Below are 27,777 nucleotides of genomic sequence, written 5' to 3' on the forward strand. Positions count from 1 at the left end.
TCGTATGCTTAACAGTTGGCATTCTTTCCAATTAAAAAAAAAAAATTGCTCATTTTAGCTTGATGACACATGAAAAACCAATCAGCAGCAAGGAAAACTAAGGAAAAATCGGTAGTATGAGAAAAACGATTGGTTTTCCCACGATACCGATCGATTTTGAACGTTTTCCCAATGCGTCTGAACGGGCTATCAATGTAATTTCTAGTTGACTTACTCGTTTTTCACCACAATTCATCTGCCCAATTCATCTGAAGCTTCTGCTGTTGATGATAGAGGATAATGATTACTTTGAATGCGCATCTGCATTGGGTGCTTGTTGACATCTGCACATCTACATTAGGTGCTAAGTCTGAGGAGACAAAATAGATTTTCCCGTCCTGAAATGTCTTGAGCGCTACCTAAGAATATCTCAAGTATCATTCATTTTTATTTTCTATATGACCAAGATAAAAGCTAGAGAATATTTTTACAAACTTGTGATTTATGAAGATGTATTTTTAAGAAGTCAATCTCTAGCAGGAATTAACAGGTACAATATAGCGGACCCAATATTGTTTTGAAGTTGCTGTGGCTAATTTCAGATCCACCCCCAAGCGTATAAGGTTATTAATGCAAAATTAGGATTTAGAAGCTTTTTACCAGGCTAGGCTAGTTTCAAAAAAGTGTTGGGCTAGGTGGGTCAAAACAACTTGTAGAAGTAGTTCCAAAGTTTAAGTTGCTTCTAACCGGATTTTTTAAATGGAATGATCGTCAATTGCAGAATCTGACCACAAATCCACATTGGCTATACCTATTTAGATTAAGACTAGCCTAGGCTAATTTTGGAAAATACTGCCTAATTTTGATGATCAATTGTATCAGTCACAGATAGATTCAATGACAGACAAGTTTCTGGCTTAAGAGAAGAATAATTAGACTTTTGAAGTAGGCTACCTTAGGCTGGACAGTAATTGTGCACAATCAATCAGGAAGAGTGAAATGCTACATAAAGGAATTTCTATAGTAACAAAAGAGTAACACCATCTGACTCCCTGTTCAATTCCTAATATTGCAGTTGTTACTATGGGAGTTGTAGCCCCTTTTCTGAATAAAACAGTATACTAACAAAATTGTTACTTTATCCTATAAAATGTGGATATTATACATCAGTATTACTTATTATGCTTGAAGTGACAGATGAGTCATAGACTGTTCAGCCCAACTCAGTAGGCTACCAAGAATATGCTGGACCACCCTCTACCATTATGTTAGGGCAGATGATTTGTACCCATTTTTTTCCAGAAACTACTCAAAGGATTGAGAACTTTCCTCAGTTTAGCATGTCATAGTGTGTTTTAACCCCACTTTTGTTTCTTCTACTAGAAAGAGGACTTACATTTAAGGGACTGGTGTGTTGAGTGGCCTACTTGTTTTTGCACTATATAGTATGCCCAAGCCATCTGGATCTTCTACTCTTGATGATAGTGGATAATGAATACTTTTAAATATACATCTGTATTGGGTGCTTGTTATTTGTTCTTTGGCTAGGTTTGAGGAGACAAATAGTACTTAGGTACTTCCAGTCAAAGATATCAAGTGAGTTTCCTTCTTCTACCTTTAATGGCAAGATTTCATATCAATACAGCAAGATAGAGCCAATGAAAGCACATAGACTCAGAGTTTAGTCTTCTCAACCAGAAGACCAAACTGATCTCTCTTCTGGACCATAATGCCTTTTGCTATTTACCATAGGAATTCTATGCCTTTCTTATTCTATCATTTATTTCATTTGATGCTCCACCATTGATATCAATCACTCACCTGAGGTGCTTGAATTCTTCTACCTGCTCAAGCTGTTATTCATTTATGGTGACTGACAGATTCCCACCTGTAAACAGGTGTTTGGTTTCAGGAAAACTGATAATAAGGCTAGCACTATTTGCCACTCTTTGCAATGTGTCATTTGATTGCTTGGTTTGTTCAGCAAGGATGGTGCCATTGTCTATGTAATAAGGGTTCATTATTTTCTCACCACTGATAAGTTCAATTACATCTTCTGATATCATTGAACTTTTGAAGTAAACACCTCTTTTTGGATATTAACCTTTCAATTGAGTAAGGCTTCAACCTGTGTGATTTCCCTAGAGACATTTATTATAAGGCTTCAACCTGTGTATTTCCCTAGAGACATTATTATCCAATTGTTTAGATTTATTTGCTATTGACATTTTTACTACGTGAATTTGAAATCGATACTTAAATATTAAATACCTTGGGACTTTGAACTTGATAAGTACCTACAGTGAATCTCTGACCTACAATAACTATCAAGATTTTGACTTCGGAACCAGTTAAACAGACTATGCTTTTGGATTGTCTTTGGGACTTGTAAGATGGGTGAGAAACTGATATTAAATGCAGTATTGAACATTACTAGCAGAGCGCTTAACAATGGCATTCAAATGGAATTAATTATCAAATCAGTGGTAGGCTACTACAACCATGAGACAATTATACTAGCTAAACAAATTCTCCATACAGAACTTAATGAGCCTAATAGAGTAGTAATCTGTGCCAAAGATGAGGACAATATTCTCGAAAAAAATATTCTCAGGAAAAAAATATACTAACAACAAATTGACAAGTGTCAATGACCATCCTTATAAAAAAAAACTTCCACAGGTAGTGGCTCAAAACTTCTTTATCAGGGTTCTCTGATATGCTACGTTTGATTATACAATTTTCATCCACATCAATTGTATCTTGTTTTTTTTTTTTGGGGGGGGGGGGTGGTCCCTTTCTAGAGAATCAGACAAATTTTCTCAATTTTCATCTTGTTGAAGGATAACTTCCACTTTAGCAAATTTTTCACTTTTCATTTCACCCTAAAAAGCCCATTCTTATGTTTTATAGTTATCAAAACTCCTTTTTAGAATCTAGCAAGAGTTTATGCTTACTTATGGTACTGTTTGTTACCATGAACTGTTTGACTTGTAAAAAAAAATGTTTTTTTTTATTTGTAATACATTCAAGATTAGTTTACAATCTGAAACTATCCTGCTTAGTTATGCTTATACCCTGCATTTTATGTTGAGCTATATTCTATTGTTTAAGCATAAACAATAGCACTGCAATGTCAATTTAGTTGTATGATTTCTCAGTTCTGTTGCAAACATGAAGGAACATACACATTCTGCCTGTTGAATTTAGGCAAGTTGTTTGCGTTTCTATGGCCAATAAAACTTGGGCGATTTCCTTCAATTTCCCTACTATAAATGATTTTTTTTTATTCTTCAATTAAGGAAAAGTTGATATGCAGGCACATGCCAAAATAGCTGTTTTGAAAGGACCTGGCTTTTAGATGAGGGGACAACAACAAAAATGGGACATTTATTTTGGGGAATTACAGAGTTATAAAAAAACTGGAAGAATATTATAGTTGGAGCAAAAACATTAAAGGTCTACATTACCTTGGTTCTTCACACATAAAGTATTATCTGAAGCAAATAAGTTTACTATGTGCCAATTCCTGGCTTCCCTACAACTAGACAGTAGTGTTTTTAGCTTGTATGCTCTGACATTTTCCAAACATTTCTAATTGCAGTATATCCTGGGATTTCTACCCTTCTGATCAACTTTTTAAGGGAAGATGATATGTAGTTCTCAATACGTTAGATTGTTGGGATAGTTTTCATAGTATAGTTAATCTTTTTAAATAGACTATCTGTAAAAACAAACAACATTAAAGTATAAATCACTATAATTTCATTTCTGATTGCTTTTTTTTATTTTTCAGAAAGATGAGGTTCAAATTTAGTTAATTGATTTCAATTCATCAACTAAAATATTGCTGAAAAATGGGCCAGAGTACATATTAGAAATTTGTTATGACTTACAAATGTAATTGTTGTGATTTAGCTTGTTATATCATCAGACCTACATATTGCATTGTCATTACTGGGAGGATGAAGGGCATATTGGGTTTTCTTTTGTATTCTGGGTGCTTTTGTTTAAATTACCTTATATTACAGCTAGGAGAAATCTAAGGATTTCTCCTTGTAGAGCTCCAGAATGATGACTTGAGTTGCATACACAGTTCTTTAGTGACCTGGTGCTGTTGCAAGATCATTAGCATCCCAATTGAGTTTATACTCTTTGGAAGACCACTCAGCATCCAGCCTTTATTTGAAAACATCAACAGATCCAGCAGTAGCTGTTTCAATAGATAGTTTTTTCCAGCTGGTGACAATTTGTGATGAAAAGAATAAATTGCAGACTCTAGATATAGTACACTACTTGACAAGTTGCAGTTGACAACCTCTAGTTCTTGAGTTGGGACCAACTGTAGGGAATAATGCAGGGAGAGTATTAGCCCTCATTAACTTATAGGTTGAAATGGCGTCCCCTCTATTTCTCCTGTAAACAAGTGTAGAGAGATTCAGCTTTGATAGTCTTGCTGGGTAGGAAAGCTCCTGCAGGCCAGATATATCACTTTGATGGCACATCTCTGCAGATCTCCAAGAACTTTTATGTCTGTTTTAAAATATGGGGAGGCAAGAGATATTTTGACTTCAAGCTTAGGATGCACAAGTCCCTTACATAGAGACTGATGACTTCTAGGGAACAAGTATAAATAGTATGCTTAATTAGTCCTAAAGTTGAACTAGCAGCAGTAGCTGAGCTCTTAGCATTAGTGCTGAATTTTAGTTTAATGTCAATAGTGACACCAAGATCTGGCTCATTATTTACAGAGGAGAGTGAGAGGCCTAAGAAAAAACAAGAGCAACAAGGATTCAGTTTGCCAAAGTGAATGATATGGCACTTGGTAACATCGAATTCAAGCAGCAAAGGCTCAGCCCATTGACCCAGCAGTTGAAGATTATTTTGTAGAAGGGCATGATCTTCACATGATAAGGCTGGTCCATGAAGCTTCAGATCATTTGCATAAAAAGTTGATTTACTGCTGATAATCGAATGAGCATCATTGATGAAGATATTAAATAGTATAGGACCCAAAACACTGCCCTGAAGAACTCCACTCAAAACATACATAGAGGAAGAATGAATATGATTACCCGAGTCATCTAATCACTGAACACAGTGAGATCATAAATAAAGGAAATCAAGGATCCAGAAGAGGAATTTCTCCTCAAGCTTGACTGCATGTAATTTAATTGCAAGTTGTTTGTGACAAACTTTGTCAAAAGCTTTAGAAAAGTTAAGCAGAATCATGTCAGCAGGCAGCTCTATATCAAGCAACTTCGTGATGTGATCATATGATTCAAGGAGACTGGTGTCAACAGATAGATGTTAAACAATTATAGAATTAATTATTCTTTCAAGAACCTTAACGACTGCTAATGTGTCAACAATTTTTATGAAGGTCCTTTCTAACTTTTGAAAATATAGGAATGATGTAGAATTTTCCAATCCAAGGATAGTCTGGAAAAATTTAATGATAACTTGAACTGCAGGGAAAGAGGTTGACACAAAGCTGTATGACATTCATGTAGGATTTGTGGGTGAATACCATCTGTACCAGCCAATTCATTCAGTTTGAGGGATCAAGTTCTTTTAGAACTATTGTATCAGTAATCAGAATCTGTTCCATCTTATGTGATACATCATACAAAGGAGGTATGGGATAAACAATACTGGAATTGGAGGAAAAAACAGATGAGAATAATTGGTTGGAAACTTTAACGTTCAGTTCAGGACCAACAACTGCTCTGCACCTGCTGCTACATTTTTGAGTAGCATAACGCCAGAAAGGTTTAGGGTTGTCCTTAATATCCTAAGCCAATTTTTCATCAAACCTTCTCTTCAACTCCTTTATTTGGTTGGTTGTCTGATTACAAAAAAATTTGAAGACTTGGTAATTTTCTCTGTTCTTATTTTTTCCATAGTGATTCCATGCTTGGTGTTTTCTGTTATTAGCTTGCTGATTTTGGTAGTTAAAAAAGGTAAACTCTATGCCTGAAGAAATCTGGTGCAAGACTTTTCAACATGCAGAATTTCCATTTTTACATTTGACCAACTCTCATCAATATTGTCAGTAATAAGCTGTTTCCAGTAGGCATTGACAAGTCTCAGAGACTAGTTTGTAGTTGGTATATTTTGTTGCTTAGAAGAAGGTTGTTTAGTAGGCAGACATAACTCCGAAATAATTACAATATGGTTGCTATTACCAACAGGTATAGTTGTTACATCCTTAATGAAATGGTTAGGATTACTGACAATAACGAGACCAAGAGTGTTGGAAACTTGACCTTCTCTGAAACGAGTCGGCTGTGAAATTGTTTGACAGAGGGAAATATCAGACAGGGCAGACAAAAAAGTAGAATCTCTAGTGCAAAAACCAGATTCATCAATCCATTGGATTTTAGGAACATTAAAGTCCCCCAGAAGGACTCGATCATAACTGGCCAAATTGGACATCACATGTGATAGCATAGCAGCCAAAATAGGTTCAGAGTCCAAAACACAGGGAGCACTGGGGCTCCCTGTGTTTCAATAAACAACACCGACTTCCATTTGGATTGTTTGATTGTGTATTTTTATCCAAACAGGCTCAATTCCATCTGTAGCCAGAATTAAAATGAATGGGACTAACCTTTAGTTCATTACTTGTATATAAGCACACTCCTCTGTGCCAAAGTGGGGAATTTAGGTTAGAGAAGAGTTGGTAATAATTGATTTTGAAATCACTAGGTGATAAGAATGATAAGGTGTTTTTTGGTGAAATTTCTGTAGTTGCTACAACATCCACTTCTTCTGTTATCATACAAAAAGAAAGCTCAGAAAGCTTGTTAGGGAGGCTATCAACATTGGAGCTAAGGAACTTCATTCCTTGTGATGCAGGAATCTGAAGGATGCAGGACAAGGGTAAGCAGGAAGCAAAGGACTGGTAAAATTGTTGGATACAACAGTATGAAACAACAAAGAAGAAACAGCTGGTGAGCAAGTTGTTGCAGAATGACAAGGTATTTTTGGTGAAATTTCTGTAGTTGCTACAACATCCACTTCTTCTGTTATCATACGAAAAGAAAGCTCAGAAAGCTTGTTAACATTGGAGCTAAGGAACTTCATTCCTTGTGAGGTTCTGAGGTTCATTCCTTCTGAAAGGATGCAGGGCAATGGTAAGCAGGAAGCAAAGGACTGGTAAAGTTGTTGGATACAACAGTATGAAACAACAAAGAAGAAACAGCTGGTGGCCAAGTTGTTGCAGAAGGAACAAACGAAATGTCAGCATCAGACAGGGAAACATCATTAAGATCATTAGTAGACAGTTGAGAGGCAAAATTTGGTGGTGCAAGTCCATAATCATTTAAACAATTTACAGGGGTAGAAGGAGGCACATATATTTGTGGGACATTAGAGTGGTCAGGGGATTGCTCCAACTCGCAAGTTTTTTTTTGAATGATGGCACCCTTACAAATTATCGAATCCCCCCTCCATTAGCTTTTCTGCATTTCAACTCCTCAACTAGATCTCTGTGCTTTGTACAATCTTCCTTTGAACTAGTCACCATAGAAACTGATTGGTTCTTTTGTTTCAAAGGATTTCTGTATTATTATTTTTTTCTAAATTCAGTTGATGGCACAGAGAAAGGAGAGGGGGGGATTGCTACCAGAGAGTTGATGGTCATTTTAAAGTCAATTTAGTTTTACTTGGGGGGGGGCAATGTCAACTCCATAAGTTTGTAATAGATAATTATACAGGAAAACCGCATCATCAGTCTGGTTGAAGATATCATATGCAACAATATTCAAACGTCTTTCAAAACTTTGACACTCTGAACGTGCTATCTGATGAACATCAGTTTCATTTAATTGGGCTACATGAAGTTGAGAATTGAGACAATTGAGAAGCCACTGAGTCGTGAACAGTTGAAACAGAGCACATTGATTGTAGTGAATTTTTAATGTGTGATTCCCTATTGGCAATATCACTAACCTGAGCAGAAATGTGACTTTTAATGTCAGTTCTCAGTTGGGAAAGTGTTAGGGTCAACTGACTAGTGGTGGCGAACTCCTTCTTGAGATTTTCACTGAAAGATTTCAAGGAATTATCCAGAATAGAAGCTACATTTGCTATCCTACCCTGCTCACTAAAAGGGGAGGCTTGACTTTGCAGGCTGGATAAGTTCATGAACAAGTAAGTGATCACATCATCCTGCTTAATGATTTGTATTTGCCAGGAGACAGGTCCAGACAATCACCACAAATCTACTTCTCATAAATGTCACGCTCTATGGCCGAGGGCCCTCATAAAATTTTGTAGAACAGGCAGCACACTATCACGATCTTTGACTGGGCCTATGTGTTTGCGCTTTTCCTTGCTGGACATAATAAATTCAACTAAATCAGGTAAGTGAAATTAAACAAGTCCAGGATAGGTGCTAGGCTACTACCTAGGCAAGTCAAATCTCTTCTAAAATCTATAAAATCCAAAAAAAATTTGCACACCTTTGACTGGGCTTATGTGTTTGTGCTTTGTCCTGCTGGACGTAATAAATTCAACTAAATCAAGTAAGTGAAACTAAACATGTCCAGAGTAGGTGCTAGGCTATTACCTATGCAAATCAAAATCTTGTCTAAAATCTATAAAACCCAACAAAAAATACTTCTCTTTAATAACTTCTCAAGCTGCCACTACTTCAGAAACTTGAAATTACAGCAAATGCTTCTTAAAAGTTAAGGCAGGCGCTTGGCTCACTACCAATTTGCAATGAAACAAAAAAATATTCACAAATCAAAATATTGAACTGTAATTAGGTCTCAGGATTTGCAAAATATCCCAATAATATTTATTAAAAACTGAAAAATAACCCTAGAATTGAGGATTTGATATGATAATGGGAGTTATCAAGCATGCCATCAACGACCTTCTATGCAGGTTGAGGGCCATTACAAGGGCTGCCAGATTGTGTATTTTGAAGGTTAAATGGAGGTTAAAAGTAGGTTTATTATAAGCGTGGATCCTGTATGGTCCAGATACATATTTGAAACAACTGCGTCATTATGTGCCATTGTGTCTTCTGAGAGGCAGGATATTTTATGTTCAGCTTTTTCATAGTTGTTAAACTGATTGGTTGTCACCGAATTTTCTCTTGGTAGGTTTTTGGGCCAAAGTCATTGTTTTATGGCAGCAACTGGTGCTTAGAAGTGGCACTAAATCAGGTTATCAAGTTCAAATTCATATCAGGGAATCCCATCCATAGGATCTATCTAAAGAGAGTCAAGCTAGTGTCCAAGCCAACCTATTCCTGGGTTCGGCTCCATAATGACAGTTTCCCAGTTCTTTATCTGGTATAAATTCAAGTGAATCTGCTGGCATACAGTGAATCAGAGAGTCCACAGGTGTACTTACCTGCCATATATCAGTCACACCTTGTATATCTATCAAACATCATTTTTTTCTACTTCTGAGCTTCATCTGATAAAGAACTATCAAGGTAGTGCCCCATCTGGAACTTTATGTATGGAACCAACTGAGTTCATACCCAATTCAGAAATACCCATCTACAAGGCCTTTTTAGAGAGGGATAAATCAACTTCCTGGACCCAAAAGCATTGTTTTCAATACTGTTAGGTACTTTGATCTGAAGCTACTATCAGTACCAACCTAAAAAGAGCTCACAGGTGTAAGAGCTCTTAATTGTCTCTCTACCCCTAGTAACTTCCTAGTGCAGAGGCAGATCCAGTAAAGAAGAAAAAGAGGCAAATCAGTACTACCACAAGTAGCATGGTACTCTTCCATCCAAAATTTCGGGCAATAGAGCTTACTTATGAAATGTTTGCTTTGGGAACATTTGGTTTTCAAAATTTTTGTCACAGCTGATTTCTCCTACATACTTGGCCTTTGTGCTGACATAAACAATAAAAAAAAAAAAAAAAAAAATGAAATCATGGTTGCCAAAGTCCAACTGCATTTAACGCTAATAGAATGATTATGATTTCTTTTTAAATGAATGCTGATTTTATTATTGTACAAAATGTCCTTTTTAGCTCTTCTTCCCATCAAGAACAGCTTAACAAACAGTTTTTGGCAACAATCTCTGAGCTGTAAAGATGTCAGATATAACCTTTATATGCAACAGCAACATTTGCTTTTTGTATGGCTAGCTTATACCCTGCAAGAAGATATTTTGAAGGACTAATCTTTCTTGGACATTAGTAGAACCATGTTGTCCAATTTAATTGGAAGGATAATGATGAAATTTTCACTTTCTGACTGTGCATGTTTTTGTTAAAATTTTATATTGTCAGTCATACCCAGCACTTAAAGTGATAAGTTAAATATTTTTTTCTCATTTTTCCAAGATATCTGTAAAAATATGAACCGGTCTTTAGTTTTCTTTGGTTAATTAAAATTTGTTATCCAAGATCTACAAATTCACTAAAATTGCCCATTTAAATTCTGATCAGTTTGAGCACAAACTAAACGAGTTTATAATAGGTGAGACAGACTGGATTGTTTAGAGTCAGTCTTGCTCTGAGTGCTGCTGCTATTAACAATTCACTGCAGTACCAACCCTTCTCAGGACAACACAGCAGCACACGTTCCAACTCCACCACTATCTTTTCAAAGCTCCATTGTTTCCCCTGTCACAAGAGCTTTCGATTTCCCTCAAACCCTTTTTATGATCTCTGTCCAGCTCGTTTGAGGACAACCTACTTTTCATTTGACTCCAAATAGATTACCGAAAAGCACAATTTTTGCCAATCTGTCATTCTTCATCCATAAAACATGTCCTAGCCATATTAGCCTTTCTTTTATTACAACTGTAAAAAGTGGGAGCAAACTACTTTCTTGGTACTGCTTGCTGTTTGAAATTGGTCAGTCAAATGTGTCCCTAAAACTATCATTAGACAATACCTCTGGAACAAATTCAGCAGGTCATCCTCTGCTTTTGGAGCACCCATGCTTGAGAACTATGTTTTACCACTGTCATGTAGCTGCCAATATTCTAATCTTAGTCTGCAGACTTTTCTTCCCATTCTTCGAAACATTTACTTTTCTACTTTTGACATTTTCACTGCATCCTCTATATTTACTAATAACACTACTCAGGTAAGTGAAGCTATCCACTTGATCAATCTTCTTGTTGCTCAACATCACCTCTTCACGTGCATTTCTTCTTAGTCGAAGCAACTTATCTTGTTAACATTAATCCTCAAACGTGTTCTTGCATCCTAAACCCTAAAACCAAGTATGTGTCTGTGTTTACTGTATGCAAGAACATGCTGCTACAATCAAAAGGTTACAGGAAAAAGGTCCAAAGGGATGTTAGGTAGACAAATGAATCTTACTTCTCTGATGAAAAAGAAAAAAGGCACACGCACCCGAATACAAAAAAATAAAAACGGATATTCAGCTCATCAGAAAACTAAGTCTTCAAACCTCTGTCATCTTTTTAAAAATTCTTTTCCCATGAGGCCTGAGAAGTGAGGAGTTGGACAGAAATATCATCAAACTCCTAACAGTTGAGAATAACTTGACATATTGGTCAAAGGATACATTTAATTGATTTTTCTGCAAACGATTTGGGAACAACGTAAAAAGTGATCTTAGGGGGTTTTATATTTAAAACCTTGAAACTCTTTTTCTTCTTCTTTTGAAAGTATGAACCAAGAGTCTAAATCAGTCTCCTTTCGTTTCAAAGGGATTTTGCAGACATTACCCTGCTCTTCATAATCCTTGTCTTTTGCTTCTTATCACTGATTACAAATAATTAATATAAAGAAGACCATTGGGTCAGGGTGATCCCATTAAACTGTGTTATTGTACCTTAGTAATAAGCAGACAATCTCGCAAAATAATCCTCGTTAACCTCATTAGCGTTGAGTTATCTTTGGAAAATACTTCTTGTAGTGTTTGCTGATTTGGCGATTCTTTGCAGCTAAAGATGAGGTGTTGTAGGATGTCTTTAAATAAACAAATAGTCTCTAGCCCCCCTCCCTTTTTTCCAATCTTGCTCTTCTTTCCTGTGGATCGAATAATTACTTCCAATTCTAAAATAAAGGAAATTGTGTTCGCTTGATGGGGACATGAGCACCAGCTTTCGTGGATTCTTGAAAGGAAATCTTGTCCAAATCGTGTTCATAAGTATCTGTATTTTGCCCGAGGGGGGGGGGGGGAGGTCTTCTGCTTCATATCACTGATTACAAATAATTAATATGAAGAAGACCATTGGGTCAGGGTGATCCCATTAAACTATATTATTGCACCTTAATAAGCAGACAATTTTGCAAAATAATCCTCTTTAACCTCATTAGCGTTACTTTATCTTTAGAAAATACTTCTTCTGGTTTTTGCTGATTTGGCGATTCTTTGCAGCTAAAGATGAGGTGTTGTAGGATGTCTTTAAATAAACAAATAGTCTCTAGTCCCCCCTCCTTTTTTTCCAATCTTGCTCTTCTTTCCTGTGGATCAAATAATTACTTCAAATTCTAAAATAATTTAAATTGTGTTCGCTTGATGGGGACATGAGCACCAGCTTGTGTGGATTCTTGAAGGGAAATCTTGTTCATAAGAATCTGTATTTTACTGGGGGGGGGGGGAGGTCATAAAGGTATCTGCTGTTTGCTTTTTGTAACTAAATCTGTTGTTTTCAATTCTTTGGTGTCTTGGAACGTGGTGTAGATAAAGCTCTATGCTCTTCTCCTGAATGCTCCATATTATTTCCCTTCGAGTATATTTTCAGAGATAATTTGGATCAGTTGAAGCTGCGGCCGTCATGCTTCCTTCCAGGGAACCATCTGTAGTTAGTTGGAGGAAATGAATGTATTTAGTTGAATTTTTGCGACTAATAATTCCTTGTTGAAATTTTAAATTCCTGTTTTTATTTTAACACATTTCTTGTCATTTTTCAAAAATTCTTGTATTGTATCAAACCATAATTTTTAAGTAAGACACGGAACTCTCCTTTTTATCCTAGTATTGAGCTGGACTACTATCTTAATGTTTTCTAACAAATAAATGATTTTCTTTATGATTTATGATAAAATACGATTTCTAACAAGATGATATGATTTTTCAGAGACAGGGTGTTTATAAATTTATGTCATTGAAACCTTTGCTATATCAATTAATATAGAAATTGGCTATATTGTGGTAATGTCCTCAAAATAGGCATGCACTCAAAATGGTTATAAGATTTCTATTTAACCAATAATAAATCCAAAATAATTCAGCTATGAATGTTTCAGCTTGTTGGTAAAATTGGATATCTAAGAAGGAATTTAGCCCCTCTCTAATGAAGATTCTTTTAACTCATGCTGAATTCAAGAGTGCTAAAGCTCTCAAGAAAGAGATCGCATTCCTACCTCCCAATATTTTTAGTGAAGAGGCAAAGTATACACGCTTGAAAATCTCATTTCTTTTTATTATCTGGAAAATGCTGAGACATCAAGAAATATGAAAAGAGCAGAAAAGATGTATTTTGACTGAAATAGTTTCTTAAGTTGTTTGTATTTTTGTTCTCTAGATTTGCCTGAGGCTATAAAATTGTTCAACAAAATTGCAGAATTTTCGTCAAGAAGTCACAAATTGACAAACACTCAGAGCTGCAGTGGAATGTAGATAGTCAAGGAAAAAAGTTAAAACATGGAGAAAGGCCGAACCTGTGGGAGGGGAGGGGGGTTCAGAAGCTCTTTTTTAGAAAAAGATTGGCTCCTCAAACGTGAATTTAGAAATTTTTTTAGTAATTTATGTCTTAACTGTTTTTCTTTTTAAGGTTCTGATAATTAATATAGGCTGTTAAATCTATACTGGCAATGGTGTAATCTCTCCACCCTCCTTGTAGGTGATGTGCATGCATTAGCGTTTGCAACACTGTGTATATGTTTAAATAGCTATCCTTCACTTTTATATGAATACATGCATGCTCAGGGACAATTGCGAGATCATTTAACAAAATGGTTTTTGAAACTGGAAGGCTATATATTTATCTTTTTGATGGTTTTAGTTCAAATGGATATATGTCGATTTTTGCTTGCTAGTACTTTCGCCCTGCTCGGGCCAGAATTTTCTTTTTCACAGTAAAACAAGAGCTAAAAGCTCATGTGGCACTTGTGACGAGGTCAGAAGAGCCAAGAGCTCATATGGTATGAGCTCTGGAAAAATTCTAAGAATCAATAGATTGCTTTAAAAGGAAAATCAGAGGCTTAATGCCGGTCGGGATTTAAACTAAGAGCTCTGAGTCACGAGATCCTTGTAAATATCAAAATTCATAAAGATCCGATCACCCACTCGTAAGTTGAAAATACCTCAATTTTTCGAATTTTTACTCTCCCTTCAGTCCCCCAGATGGTCGAATGGGGGGAAACGACTTTATCAAGTCAATTTCTGCAGCTCCCTGACACGCCTACCACTTTTCATCGTCCTAGCACATCCAGAAGCACCAAACTCGCCAAAGCACTGAACCCCACCCCCTAACTCCCCCAAAGAGAGCGGATCCAGTCTGGTTACGTCAATCACGTATCTACGATATTAATAAGCGTTTTCCAAGATTTCCGGTTTCCCCCTCCAACTCCCTTTAATGTCAACAGATCTGGTCGGGATTTGAAATAAGAGCTCTGAGACATGAGTTCCTTCTAAATGTCAAATTTCATTAAGATCCGTTCACCCGTTCTTAAGTTAAAATACCTCAATTTTTCTAATTTTTCCAAATTAACAACCCCCAGTTCCCCTAAAGAGAACGGATCCGTTCCAATTATGTCAATCACGTATCTATAGCTTGTGCTTATTCTTCCCATCAAGTTTCATCCCGATCTCTCCACTCTAAGTGTTTTCCAAGATTTCCGGTTTCCAAGATTCCCAATTTCCTCCTCCAGCTCCCCCTAATGTCACCGGGTCTGGTCGGGATTTAAAAAAGAGATCTGAGACACGATATCCTTCCCAACATCAAATTTTATTAAGATCCAATCACTCCTTCGTAAGTTAAAAACTTCATTTTTTCCTATTTTTCAGAATTAATGAGAAAACTGCTAGTAAGGAGCGACATTTAAAACTTAAAACGAACAGAAATTACTCCGTATATTAAAGGGGTTGTCCCTCCGCAACGCCTCGCTCTTTACGCTATGTTTTTTTTTGTTGTTTTAAAAAGTGCAGCTGTGACAGAGTCAAACTTTAGCGTAAAGAGCGAGGCGTTGCTGAGGGACAACCCCTTTCATATACGGAGTAATTTCTGTTCGTTTTAAGTTTTAATGTTGCTCCTTACTTGCAGTTTAAAAAACTTGTTTCTTTTATTTTATAGTTATAAGAGTTGAAATATTTAACTTTTATTGACTGCGAAAGTTTATACTGTCTGCAGTAAAGTTTTGCATTGGTGGCGTTGCTTTTGCTGCTGATTTTGAAACCATACATAGATTGCAAACGTGAATTTAAATAAAAACCATGCAATTTTCCAACGGTGAAAGTAACAACATCATCTTTTTTGTCTAAGAACTTGTTTCCCTTTGGTTTGCCAATTAATCATTCTCACATCTCGTGCAGTGTTGCCATCCTCGCCTGGAAGAATTTACTAAATCTGAGAAGAAAAATTTACTTAATCGCATCTGTTTTTTCTAACTACTCCAAAAATTTTTTGCGTGTGCGGCGCTTGAATACCACTCCCCTCATTTATACTTATCTGAAGACTCACTGGAAGTTAGAAAATGTGTGGCTACCGTGAATTATCAATTTTTACTATAGGAGGATAATCAATACGATTGTCACATTCTTTTTTCCGTTTCTTCTTTTTTCATTTTTCCTTTTTCTCTGTCTATTTCTATTTTCTTTTGTTTTCATTCAAATAAACCTACTGCTGTCGCTTGTCACTTGAATTTTATTAATTTTTTTAATTAAAACTATAGATGTCGCTGCATAGGCTGACGACATCAATTCTTTGGAGTTACTTTGGAGTTTCTTTTGAGTACCTGGGAAGCTGAATATTTCTTTTCTCTAAAAAGTGTGGAGCTACTTCTGGTTGGTTGAAGTTAAGAGTGGGCTTACACAGTACACAAACAAATTCCACCTTGAAGGGTCTCTTTTTTATGACTCCTTCACAAGTCTGTCACTAGATTATCCTTGTTCGATTGGGGTCGATCACAACAGTCGGAGAAGGAGAAACAACAACCTGCTTCAGCCTGCAGTGAATTCAAAATGGCAACAATTTTCTCCCAACTCTTACAGTATCTTGTTGTGAGAAAAGATTCTACCAGAAACGGATTGCGAGCAACACCCCTCCTAGTAAGCCTTGTCTGTATTTGACGGATTTTTTTGTCATCTCCTTACGGGATGCTGCCCCAGCAGTGATGAAACGCTCAAGAACATCGAATACATCGATCCTTCTGTTGCTTTGTGCAGCTCCGTAAATTACACAGCAATTTACTATCTGAGTAGACTCTTTTTATTGCTATTGGTAGTTTTTGGTGCCAGACAAACAAGAAGCTGCCGTCAAGACAAAACTTGTTTCCACCTTGACATTCTTGACACTAACTGTAGCCGCATGGACCAAATCGCTACTCCTCCATTTTCATTTTCTCTGCGCACCATTAGTTTCGCGTGCATCATCGTAGCAACAGTTTTCGTCTTTAACATATTCCGAAGCTTTCTCTTAATGTTTGAAAAAACTGAGAACTGCCGTTCTGACTAAGCAGACGAATGGGGGAGATAGCATAGCTGCAACATAAATTCGCAAAGATCATTAAACATCGGTTTCCCTCTACCATCTTTCACCAACCGCAAATTTTTTCAGAACATACCAGGTTCAAAAATGTCACTAAGTTTATTTTTCTCAAAGTCTGTCCTAGACTCTAATTCTAACCACTGCACATCAACGATGTCTCTTTTTCCTTCTATTTTCCGATCAGCACTCCCCAACCAATTCGGAAATCGAACCATGAGTGGTACTAGTGTTCTGACGGAACCGATCAAAGCATCGTCAGTATCGATGCACTCGAGGTTCTTGAGTGTTTCATTTTCGCTGCCAAAACTCTTGGTGATCTGCCTGCAGAGCTCTACGTAATATGACCTGCAGTTTTTTTCGGGATTCTGCAAGCTTCAGCAGAAAATGACTGTAACAAATGACACCCAAGTTTTTGCCCGAGGGTCACTTAGCTCAGAGGAAGAACTAAACTCTGGAGTGTCTGATCCTCCCGGGAGGGTTTCAAAACTTCCTCATGCGCAGCCCTTTATATCACACTGGGCTTCATAAAGCACTTCAATAGCGAGGTAAATGTAGTTCTGGTGTCATTTAGAATACTGTGAATGCGAACTGCTCTGCTCTGAAACTCCAGATTAGGCGCATTTATCTTCTTCAGCGTGAAAGACTGAAGATATAGAAATACTTTGTAGAAGGGATCGTTCATGAAACTCCAAAGCGGCCTTGCCTTTTCCCGTCTAGCCCTGTCAGTGTCAGCGTTGTTAGTTTTATCACCCAGGAACAGAACCAAGACACTCCACTGTTCTAAAATCCTGTAAACGGTTGCTACAACAGACAGCCATCGTGTTGCACTGATGGACAGCAGCCTGTGTTTGGCAATATTTGTAAACTCTTGAAACTGTTCATACTCATCGACCGGTTTTGGACTGAAACCAATATAGTTGACTAAGTCTCTAATAAAGTCTTCCACGCTTCCAGGTAAGCGTTTTGAAGCGTGAGAAGAGCACACTGCCAAGAGGTGACTAGAACAGCCTAAGGTAAACAAGTGAGGCACATGTTCTTTGAGTATATAATAATTATTTCCAATACAAATTTTTGGCAATAAGTTAAAAACTTATTATTCATTGCCATTAATTTCTTTTTCTTCTTAAAATTGCATGCCTTGCAGGAGCCATGTAACAAGTAGCATTGCAAACTTGAAAAAAAAAAACAGTTGAAAACTTCCCAGGTTTTTCTAACCTTTCAAGTCATTTTTAAGGGTCAAGCACCCCTTGGAGCTACCTATTCTTGGGTATAATCGCAATCAGCAGGCTCAATATGACTGAAAACTGGTTTCAGGTTGCATAAAATAGATGTGTCATTACAACAGAGGACCTGAAAATAAGCTTATTTTCGTCAATTGGCACCTGGACTATAGGCTATCTTGATTCCCTATGTTTGAACCATTTTTCCATGCACATCACAATAACAGGCCTAGTGTATGTTTTACCTACATTTGGAAGATACAGCCATTAGAAAAATCAGGCAAAATTTGTCTGGAGGACGGAATAGTTAGCGATTTCTGTCCGCCTATTAGAAAAAACTCAAAGCCACTTCAATAGTCAGTTTTCCTCCCCCTTGAGGACTTACCACACCAGTGGGGGCTGTATATCCTTTTTTGTCGAATTTTTCACCACTTTTGAGCAAAACCTGACCATGCACCTTTGTGCTTTGAGCACATCATCATTGTATTCATTACTATCATTAGAAATAAATTATTGACGGCAGAATTGATTCCTCAATAAAACGAAATTTGTTGGTTGTGTCCAAGTTTCAGATTTTCAAAGCTATACGCGATATACTGATGTTGATGAAGAGGTGGAAGGGACTGCAACTGAAGCCATAGAATAAAAAATGTCAATTCAGACAGAGAAAAATGTTCAAATTTTGTTCAACAAAATGAAGCTTGGCACAAAAATCATTAAACATTTTTTTTTCATATTTCTGGCAAATTTACTGAAAAACTTACTAAATTTCAAAAATATTCAAAAAATTACTAAATTTGACCTCGATTTACTAAATTTACTAACTCGGGTCCGTTTTTACTAAATGTAATAAAATTTTACTAAGTGTGGCAACACAGATCTCGTATTAACAAGAAATGCTATTTCGACTTTTCCCCTTGGAAAGCATTTTACTTAATAGAAGATGAGGATTTCTCCAGACAATATGGAGCATGCTCCATGGAGAAAGTCCCCTGGGCCTTTGTTTCTGAGATGGAGAAAAACCTTTAGTTCACTGCGACTTTGTGAAAGCTGTGATATGTTTTCTAATCGATAACCCTCTATTTGGAATGCCATATTATGCAATGAGCGCAATGGTTGTGATACTTTGTTAGTGGCTCTTCCAACATAGTGAGGCTTTATTTTTTTTTAGCATTCTAGATTTTATTAAAATTTAAAAAGCTTTTTTGGAGTGACTAGAAAGCAAATACTGAAGAGAGTAAACGAGCTTTCCCAGAAAAATGAAACCGTAAGCATAGCTTTATTACTTGAATTTAGCGAGACGGCTAAAAGCCCATGTCTTGGCGGGTTAAGGCCAATCTGATGTTTGGGAAAAAGGAATGTTCTCTAGACTACAAAACCATTACAGATTCTAAAAAACATATTTTAGTAGCTTATTATTTTCCAGGTTTTAGGGACTTTTGTAGTCTTGACGCCCTCTTAATATGGTACTGGAGGATCGATCCGAGCCAGGGTTATACAGTGGACACTTTCTGTGAATTTTTTCTTTTACTGTTTGGCTTTCAGTAAGGGTTCTTATAATATCTGACTTGTTTTATCTATAACAATGAACCAAATCTATTTTCTTTCGTTTTTGTTTATTATCCTTAGCTTTTACCCGAGAACTTCTTATTCATACCTTCAGCAAAACGAAATAGAACGATATTTATCCTCATCTAATATAGAGCAAATCATTTCCCTCCATGAAAATTGGGTAACTATGGCTGGAAAATACACTCTTCCTGTTTGCCCTCCCCCTAGTGTTCCTTTTTCGGTTTGTGGTGCCTCCTCTCTATGCAAAATTCTCTGATCCTCCTTTAGGGCTGAAACTCTTGTGTAGGCTCTCTATGCTTATACCGCACATCGGATGTCCAACTTTTTTTTCAGCCCTTCCTAAATAATAAACAAAATGGGATTGAAACGGGGTTGCTGAATTTTTGGAGCCTATATTTTGGAAGTTACTGTTCTCGACTTGATCCAAATCTAGTGGGTACTTATCTGTTAAACGAAACACACCTGAAAAGTGAATTTAGTTTAATCCTAATAAAATATACTAAAATATGATGATAACATAATGCTGTAGAAACAAAATTATGTAAACTACGACTAAGAATTATGGAAAGCAGGCCGCGCAGAACGCATTATATTAAATACCTAACCTCTAACCGCCTCGATATATTAAAAATTTAATTGCAATATAGCTACATCGTAGTTTTTCTCAAACAAAATAAGCAAATCATAACCGCTCCCAGAGAGCCAAAGATCTTTTTGTCAGATCTTACTCAGCGTAATTCTTGAGTGTGTTTTCGTTTAACAGACAAGTACCTTTTAGTGTTAGTCACTGCACAAGCATTTCTGGAAGGGATAAAATATAAAAATGATCTTAGAAGGATTTACAGTCAGTGATCCCATATGGTACAAAAAATATGTTCAGAGTCCTAAAAGGGAAGCCATTCCTGACCATATAGCGAAAGTAAGCGTTTTTGACGCCTTTACCTCATAGGAAGTTTCTTAGGTCTTAATTATCTACTTTTCCCTTAGACCTCAAAGCAAACAGAAATGACTTTTCTGGATTACAGCCCTTTATAGAGTTTACCAATATAGAATAAGCTCCTAACATTATTAGTTGAAATTTTCACCAAACCTCCTTCGTGGATAAAACCGAATATCAATGGGAAGGGAAAATTTATTTTCAAAAATTCGGGCAAAATAGCATCAAAGCAAATCAATAACATAGCAGATCAAAGACCAACCATCAAGAGTCGTCAAAGTGTCCATCAAGTTTGATATTATATGATTTTGTGAATTTGCCAAATTCTAAACCCTCTTAACTCATCCCCCTCAGTTTCGACTGCGCATGTACGAAGTAAATTTGATAAAACGTGCTTAGGTTCCTTTTTCAAACCTTAGATGAAATACAGTAAGTTTAAAAACTTCAAAGTATCAAGAATTATGCCGATGATTTAACAGTTATTTCCTGGACGATTTTGCTTCCTCTTTTCAGTAGCAACGTTTTATTTAGTTATTGGGGTAAATAATAATTTCCTCTCACTGCTAATACAGGGGTGAAACATAGCAGATAAATAAATTAAAGAGAGTGTAAAGAACACAACAAACGATACCACAAAAGCTACTAACGATCCAAAAACATTAAATCGTTACCAACGGGGGTAAACATTACTATTATGATGGAGGGAATTGTAATTTAATTAGAATGTTAAATAAACGAATTACTCTAGCTTGACCTTATACAACTCAAGGTGAAATACAGCTTTGTCAGAGCGGTTAAAAAATCGAATTTAACGATCTCCTATAATATCACAAATTTTGAAAAACCCATGGCGCCTTGAGACATAAGTGTTTCTACTCTATATTAGAGTTAAAAGGGAATATTTACGAAACGAAAATGAAGAGATAGGGCATAGACTTGCTCTCTTTACGTCGCAAAGAAAAATCACCAAAAGTAGAATAAGGAATAGCACATGGGTGTGAGAAATATATATTTTAAAGCCGACCCAAAGTTGCCTTTGCCAAACTGACCTCTAACCTTAACGAGTAAACTAAGATTTACTCAACCTTTCTTTTAGCCCAGGAATAACTATACCTTCGGTGCCCTGGAGTGGTCCAACATCTGTGACCCATGGGTCACATCTACACAAATATATTTCACGGGTAATAAATTCGTCTACTTCTGTTCGTAGATGCTTTATGACTATTGCAAGATACTAAATAATAAAAAAACGACAAATTTTTGTACTGAAATTAAGGAGCAACATTAAAACTTAAAATGAATAGAAATTATTCCTTATATGAAGGCCCATAACTTTTCTATTCCCCTCTCTTCACGCTAAGGTTTTTAGTATTTTTAAAAAATGTTCTAATTCTAACTAAACCGTTCTTGTGTTTCTGGATTCGTTCTTAAACAATTGTGACCACTGTGACCACAAAGAAATTTTTTCTCTCATGGAAATTCCCCAATGAAGAATTTTACCTGGTGATAGGTCATAGACGGAAAATTTCTCCCGTAGGAAATCTACCCCCCCCCCATATGAAAATTCCCCAGAGAATTCCAACTTCGCTGAAAATTTTTCCCGGAAAATACCCTGGATCATCTCTACATTTAAAATGGGGTCGCCAACGAGAAAGTAAGACAAATAAAACGCATATTGTATATGAATTCCGGCAAATTCCCCCATGTAAACTCTCCCTTGGAAAGTTCCACCCGAATGAGAAATTCTCCTGTTAGAAAACCCATTCCAAGAAAATCCCCCCTCTAAAAAATGTCTGGTGTACTTTGCAATAATAAATACTACATGTAAACAGTGGGCAAATTTCATAATTTTTGACCCTTCCTCTGGGGTCTCTTGGGGGACATGTCATCCCCGAAGACATAGTTATTGCACCTTTTAACTATACTAAACAAAATGGCTATCCAAAAAATTTTGATCGGACGACTTTGGGGGGAAAAGGCGTGGGAAGGGGGCTAGTTGCCCTCCAATTTTTTGGGTCACTTAGAAATGGCACTAGAACTTTTAATTTCCGTTCAAATGAGCTTTCTTTCAATCTTGTAGGACCATTGGCTCGTATAATTATCCCTAAAAAAACAATCCAAGAATAAAAACAAATTAACATGCATCCGTGATCTTTCTCCTGGGATTTTTTTTTTTTTTTTATAGAAAATTCCATATTTGTGAAGTTGGGAGCTTGAAAGCTTTACATTAAGGATCTTTGATATGTTGAATCTGATGGTGTGATTTTCAGTAAGATTCTTTGACCTTTGGGAGGTGTTTATCCTTTTTTTTTTGAAAATCAAGTGAACTTTTTCAGGCTCGTAGCTTTTAATGGGTAACATTAAACTTATGAATCTTATATTTTTGGAATCAGCTTAAAAAGCCAATTCTTTTAAATTCTGTTTTTTAGAGTTTCGGTTACTATTGGACCGAGTCGCTCTTTACTTACAGTTCGTTACCACGAACTTTTGGATTCTTAGGGAACTTCTGAAATAAGTTTCGTATGTATGAAATAATCGTCGAACTCTGTATCCAAGTAGTTTTGTTTTACATGTGTTAAGATTGTGTACTATTTACTGCGGTTAGTAAACATCTGTAAAACGATTCATTGTGTAAACACTCACTCTTTTGCGTCCGGTTCATTTTTGGATATAGATGAATGCGTGTCTTCTTGCTTTCTTTTCCTGGCATTAAAAAATTAAAATATAATATACATGAAATTCGAAAGTTTTAGAAAAAAAAGAATCAAAATTTCTGTTTCGAAATCAGGATTCTGGTATTGTTTCCCAAAGATTTGTGAGGGATCCAGAAATTTTGCCATGGTTGTCAAAGAGATAACATGAAGTTATATCAGTATTCAAATTTTTTTTGTTTCTGAAAAAGTTAAGTTTCCAAGCTAGGGCATTTTACTTAGACAAAATGTACCATACATAATTTGCCGAATAAAAACTTCAAAGCAGAAAAGTCGCAGAAGAAGTTATATTTTTGGAAAAGCAATATCAGTTTCAGTTCTTAGAAGATCATGGTCTGTCTTTCCGCTTTGGAAATAAATTTCCGTCTCGTCTAGAAAGTGTTTCTTAGCATAACGCTAAGAGATACTGATTGGAAACTATTTCTTAGCACACCGTTCAGTTTTGGAGATAGAAGAGTGCATGTCTTCTTGCTTACTTTTCAGTTTTATGGTATTAAGCTTTTAAAATATAATAAACAACAAAATCAAAGATTTTGGAAAAAATAGGAGCTTTTGTGTTTCGAAATCAGGATTTGCGGTATTATTTGCCAAAAATTTATGAAATAAACGGAATTTTGTTCTCTGGTTTTCAGAGAGATAATTTAATTCTCTGCTGTATTATGACATAAAATTGTTCTGAAAAAAAAAATATTCCCGAGCTTGAATAGTTTGTTTTGAAACTATGTACAAGATGAGGGAAAAAAACGGTTTTTATTTTCTGGAAAACTACTGGAAATACTACACACTTTAGTGGAATTTTCTGCCCCAGTTCACAATTCTCGTACCTAGGAAAAAGTTTGAGTTTGTATCTCTTACCACTTCATAGCTACAGACCACCGATCACTGAAAAAAAAGCTGCGAAGGCAGTAGTGTTACTCGGCAACATAGTAAGTGCTCATGTGTCTTAATGAATGCACCAAACGGGAGACCAAGATACCTAATTAAAATGGAGCCAGGGATTACTGCTGGACTAATCCGAATAATTACTTTAGCAAATAATTGAGCGCCAATGAAGAATGACCTTTTTACGGGAAAGGTGACTTATTTCTATGAAAGGGTCAATAAGAAAGGGTGAAATGTGATTTATGGTGTCTCCGACGGGTCTGTTACAAACCGCAGTGTTTAAATAAAGCCCTGTTTTACATCAAGACGAACACAAATGCTTATCTGGTACCCAGATCTTACTCGAATTAATGTACTTCTTCGTCGATTTCATAAATATGCACAAAAAAGGACTTACTCCACTCCTTATAGGAGACAGGGCGGCTCTTTTAAGGATTATTAAAGTGACTTTTATGTCACTAAGACCTTAATTCGGACTAGTCTAACAATGCTGTGTCCTTTCAAAGGATCCACTTATTACTGAACACATTTCAATTCGGTGATGTAATCCATATAAATTGGATCTTACGCTTTTTTTGAGAATGCTATTACGCCTCCATCAAAGAATGTATCGGCTTTGAGTTTCATTGGAAATGGACTTTGCAAATATTTGATTGCATGACAGTCAGCTTAGTCAATATGAACAGGAAAAGGCTTTGAACCAGATTGCAAATAGCATGAAAGGCCTTCATAAAAATGTTAGTGAAGTATTGAAAATTTATGATGACATCAATCTGACTTCTATATCCTATTAGCCTACAATATTAGCCTAAGATCAACTAGTTCCAGAACCTTAAAAAACAAGCTGCAGCATAAATCAAATAACTCTTGTACAAGGTGTAGTGAGTATGCTTTATTTAAGATAGTCACTCTGCAATGTCTATGACCTTTATCCTTTAATACCATTTTTGCTGCAAGAACTGGTGGGGACCATGGGAGACCTGACCATTGACCGAAATATAAAAAAACGGAAGCAGTAATGATGCTCTATTACAGCATTACCGTACATAGGGGGATTCCACCCCACTCAATTTTCAACTCTTTGTGTTAAAGTATCTTGTGCTTCATGGAAAGCGTATTACAATGTTAAAATTTAACACATCTGTTATTGTAATTTTTGTTTATTTATTTCGTTTAAGATACCTGAAATGAATGTTCTACTGCTTCCAATCTTCCTGGAAAGTCTTTTATTAAAGTAAATATAAACAAGTACATTCATTCATTCTCGAAGTGTTCTGACAGGTAGAAAGTTTTGGTAGAAACCATTGGGTCACAGATTCTAACTTCTAATGCTCCTTTAAAGGCCAAAATCGATTCGCCAGCCAACAAACATTCCTTAACGACTCCAAATGCACCCCTTCCCTCTACTGAGTCGCATAAAGCGCTAGATTTAAATATATGAAAATTTTATTATGGCCATTTTAATCAGAGCTTCGATTTTTTAGAAAGTAGGCCATCGGGGCCACATGATAATTAGTATGAGCGGAAATAGGATACAACCCTTCTGAACTCCTGACAGAACCAAGTGCTATGCTCCCTTCCTACCTTAACACTAGCAATATTATTGTCTTACATAGTTCTAATCACTTTAATATTCTTGTCTGATATTCTATTTAAGAACAAGATCCTCACTAGAGCTTTTCAATCTGCTATAATAAAAATGAAATAAAAATATTGAAAAGTGGGTAAAACTTATAATAAAATAGTGAACTTTGGAAAAAAAGATGTGAAAACAGTAAAACCGCCATAAAAAAACAATGAGAGACGAAAGAAACTCACGTTTTATAAACTGTGCATGTTGATTTGAAACAAGTTCAATATGCTAAGTCACACAACAGACCACAAGGCAGGGTAACTGCTGTATATTATTGTGTACACCTGTCTGTACTGCTGTCTTGGCTGCGTATTGTGTGTGCGAGTATATGTCTTAGCCTAATAATTATCATCATTCTAAGTAGTTTTCTTCGTACCGAAATCATGCTAATGTCTGTGGAATTACCACCCTTACTCTTCTCATCTTTCTTCTAGAAGTGGTTGAGCTGAAGTTCCTTTAAATCGCTAGGTACTTCCCCCTTTTCAGAAATCACATTCATAATTCATAGTGATTTATCTCTGCTTTTGCCACCACCGTGTTGGAAAAACACATTTACTATGCTCTCAGAAGATGAGGCCTTATTATTTTTCAATCCTTGTAATGCTGTCTCTAGTTCCTCGCAAAATAAATTTTCCTTTACATAGGCCGACAAGTTGTCGGAGTTTCGTTTTCTTTTTTCTTTTATGTATCATTTCCTACAAATTTGTGACGGTTTAATTCATTCTCAATATGTTTTACCCATATTTCTTTATTGCTTTCCTTATTCACGCGCCTTTCCAGTCTTTAGCTGAGACAGTTCCAGATTGACGGCTTCCTCCTGATTTATTATCTTGCCAATATAAGATTTCACTATCGTTCCGTTTGGCTGCGTCTTTGAGATCATTTGTTCTATTATCTATAGTCTTAATTTCACATATATATTTTTTTTAACACTTTACCTTTTCTATTTTCCCTATTTTCATCTTATACTCGTAAGATCTATTACTGAGAAACTGTTTTTTTTATACAATTCTCTTATACCAAGGTTGAAGCGTTTTTGCTAGTATTTTTATCTGCGTTTCTGACTTTTTTCTAAAGCATTTTCTGCTACTTCGCAAACAATCTCCTCAAAATGATTCTGTTCATATTCTCCATTGTCAATTTCGAAACACTCCATTTTGTATTCCACTGTTCTTAGAAACTTCTTGTCCACTGGACAAGAAGTCTTATCCTGAAGTCTACCAACCTCAAACTACCAAGAGAATAGTACATTTCCTAAATTTTAGCTTTAAATTAATTCTTGTACTTTTAAATGGTGATCTTTACTTTTAACATCAATAATGGCGCATCTATATTCCTTGATGCATCGTGTTGATCCTGCCATTTTTCGATTTATGATAAATTAATTGATAAGGTTCACTGTTATTCCATCATATGAAGACTATTAATTCAAGCATCATTTCATGACCATACACCGTATGGGATATAATTTGATTTCAGTACCTACAAAGCTGCAGCAGTTTATTATCATAAACTGCTCACATTTCCCTTCCTCACATCAAATTTTCCTTCATTTCCTGTTCATTTCGTCAAATTTTCACATTTTCCTTCCTCACATCAAATTTTTCTAAGCTAGGATACATTCTATCTATCTGCCTTCCCACCATTCTGGGCCTAAAAGTCTCCTAATAAAGTAACGTGTTTCTGCACGGGCTCCTGTCTGTTTGTTCTTGTAACTGTATCTAAATTTCGTCTCAGTCAATTTTGTCTCAATTAGTCAGTTCTACAAGTGGATATGTCTCTAAGGGGATATGCTCTTGCCCTTGTTGGTTCTAAAGTGAGCAACTAGAATTCTGTTGTTAATACCATCCCAATCTAAGTAAGATCGAAGCTTCCTTATTTATCATGAAACCTGTGTCTCGCTTATGTACCCCGTTCATCCTACCTAAATAAATAAATTGTATATAACCAAATTTCATTTTTCCTAACCCTTGGAGCTGTGTTTCTGAAATTCATTATAAGCCAATTCCTCTATTCTTCAGTCAAAATGCCGACATGATAATTTTCTTTCAACTTGTAACATTATCAGTCGCAATTTCATTTCATTTAAATCATTTAAACCTTTATGGCCTCTGGGTAAGTAATGGGTCCCACTAGTGCAAGTCAGGGACTAATACATTTTTCTCAAG

The 27,777-nt window shown here is 36.1% G+C and overlaps 1 protein-coding gene across 1 annotated transcript in view; it reads left to right on the top strand.

Annotated features, from left to right (window-relative positions):
- Positions 1-19,007: 19,007 nt before the first annotated feature.
- Positions 19,008-27,777, top strand: part of LOC136026035 (G protein-coupled receptor kinase 1-like) — a gene marked incomplete in the record, with an annotated part of 161,755 nt that continues 152,985 nt past the window's right edge. Inside the window, 1 exon segment of the mRNA XM_065702193.1 lies at positions 19,008-19,141.

This window comes from Artemia franciscana, chromosome 4 (genome assembly GCF_032884065.1).
Source record: "Artemia franciscana chromosome 4, ASM3288406v1, whole genome shotgun sequence".
NCBI lineage: Eukaryota > Metazoa > Arthropoda > Branchiopoda > Anostraca > Artemiidae > Artemia > Artemia franciscana.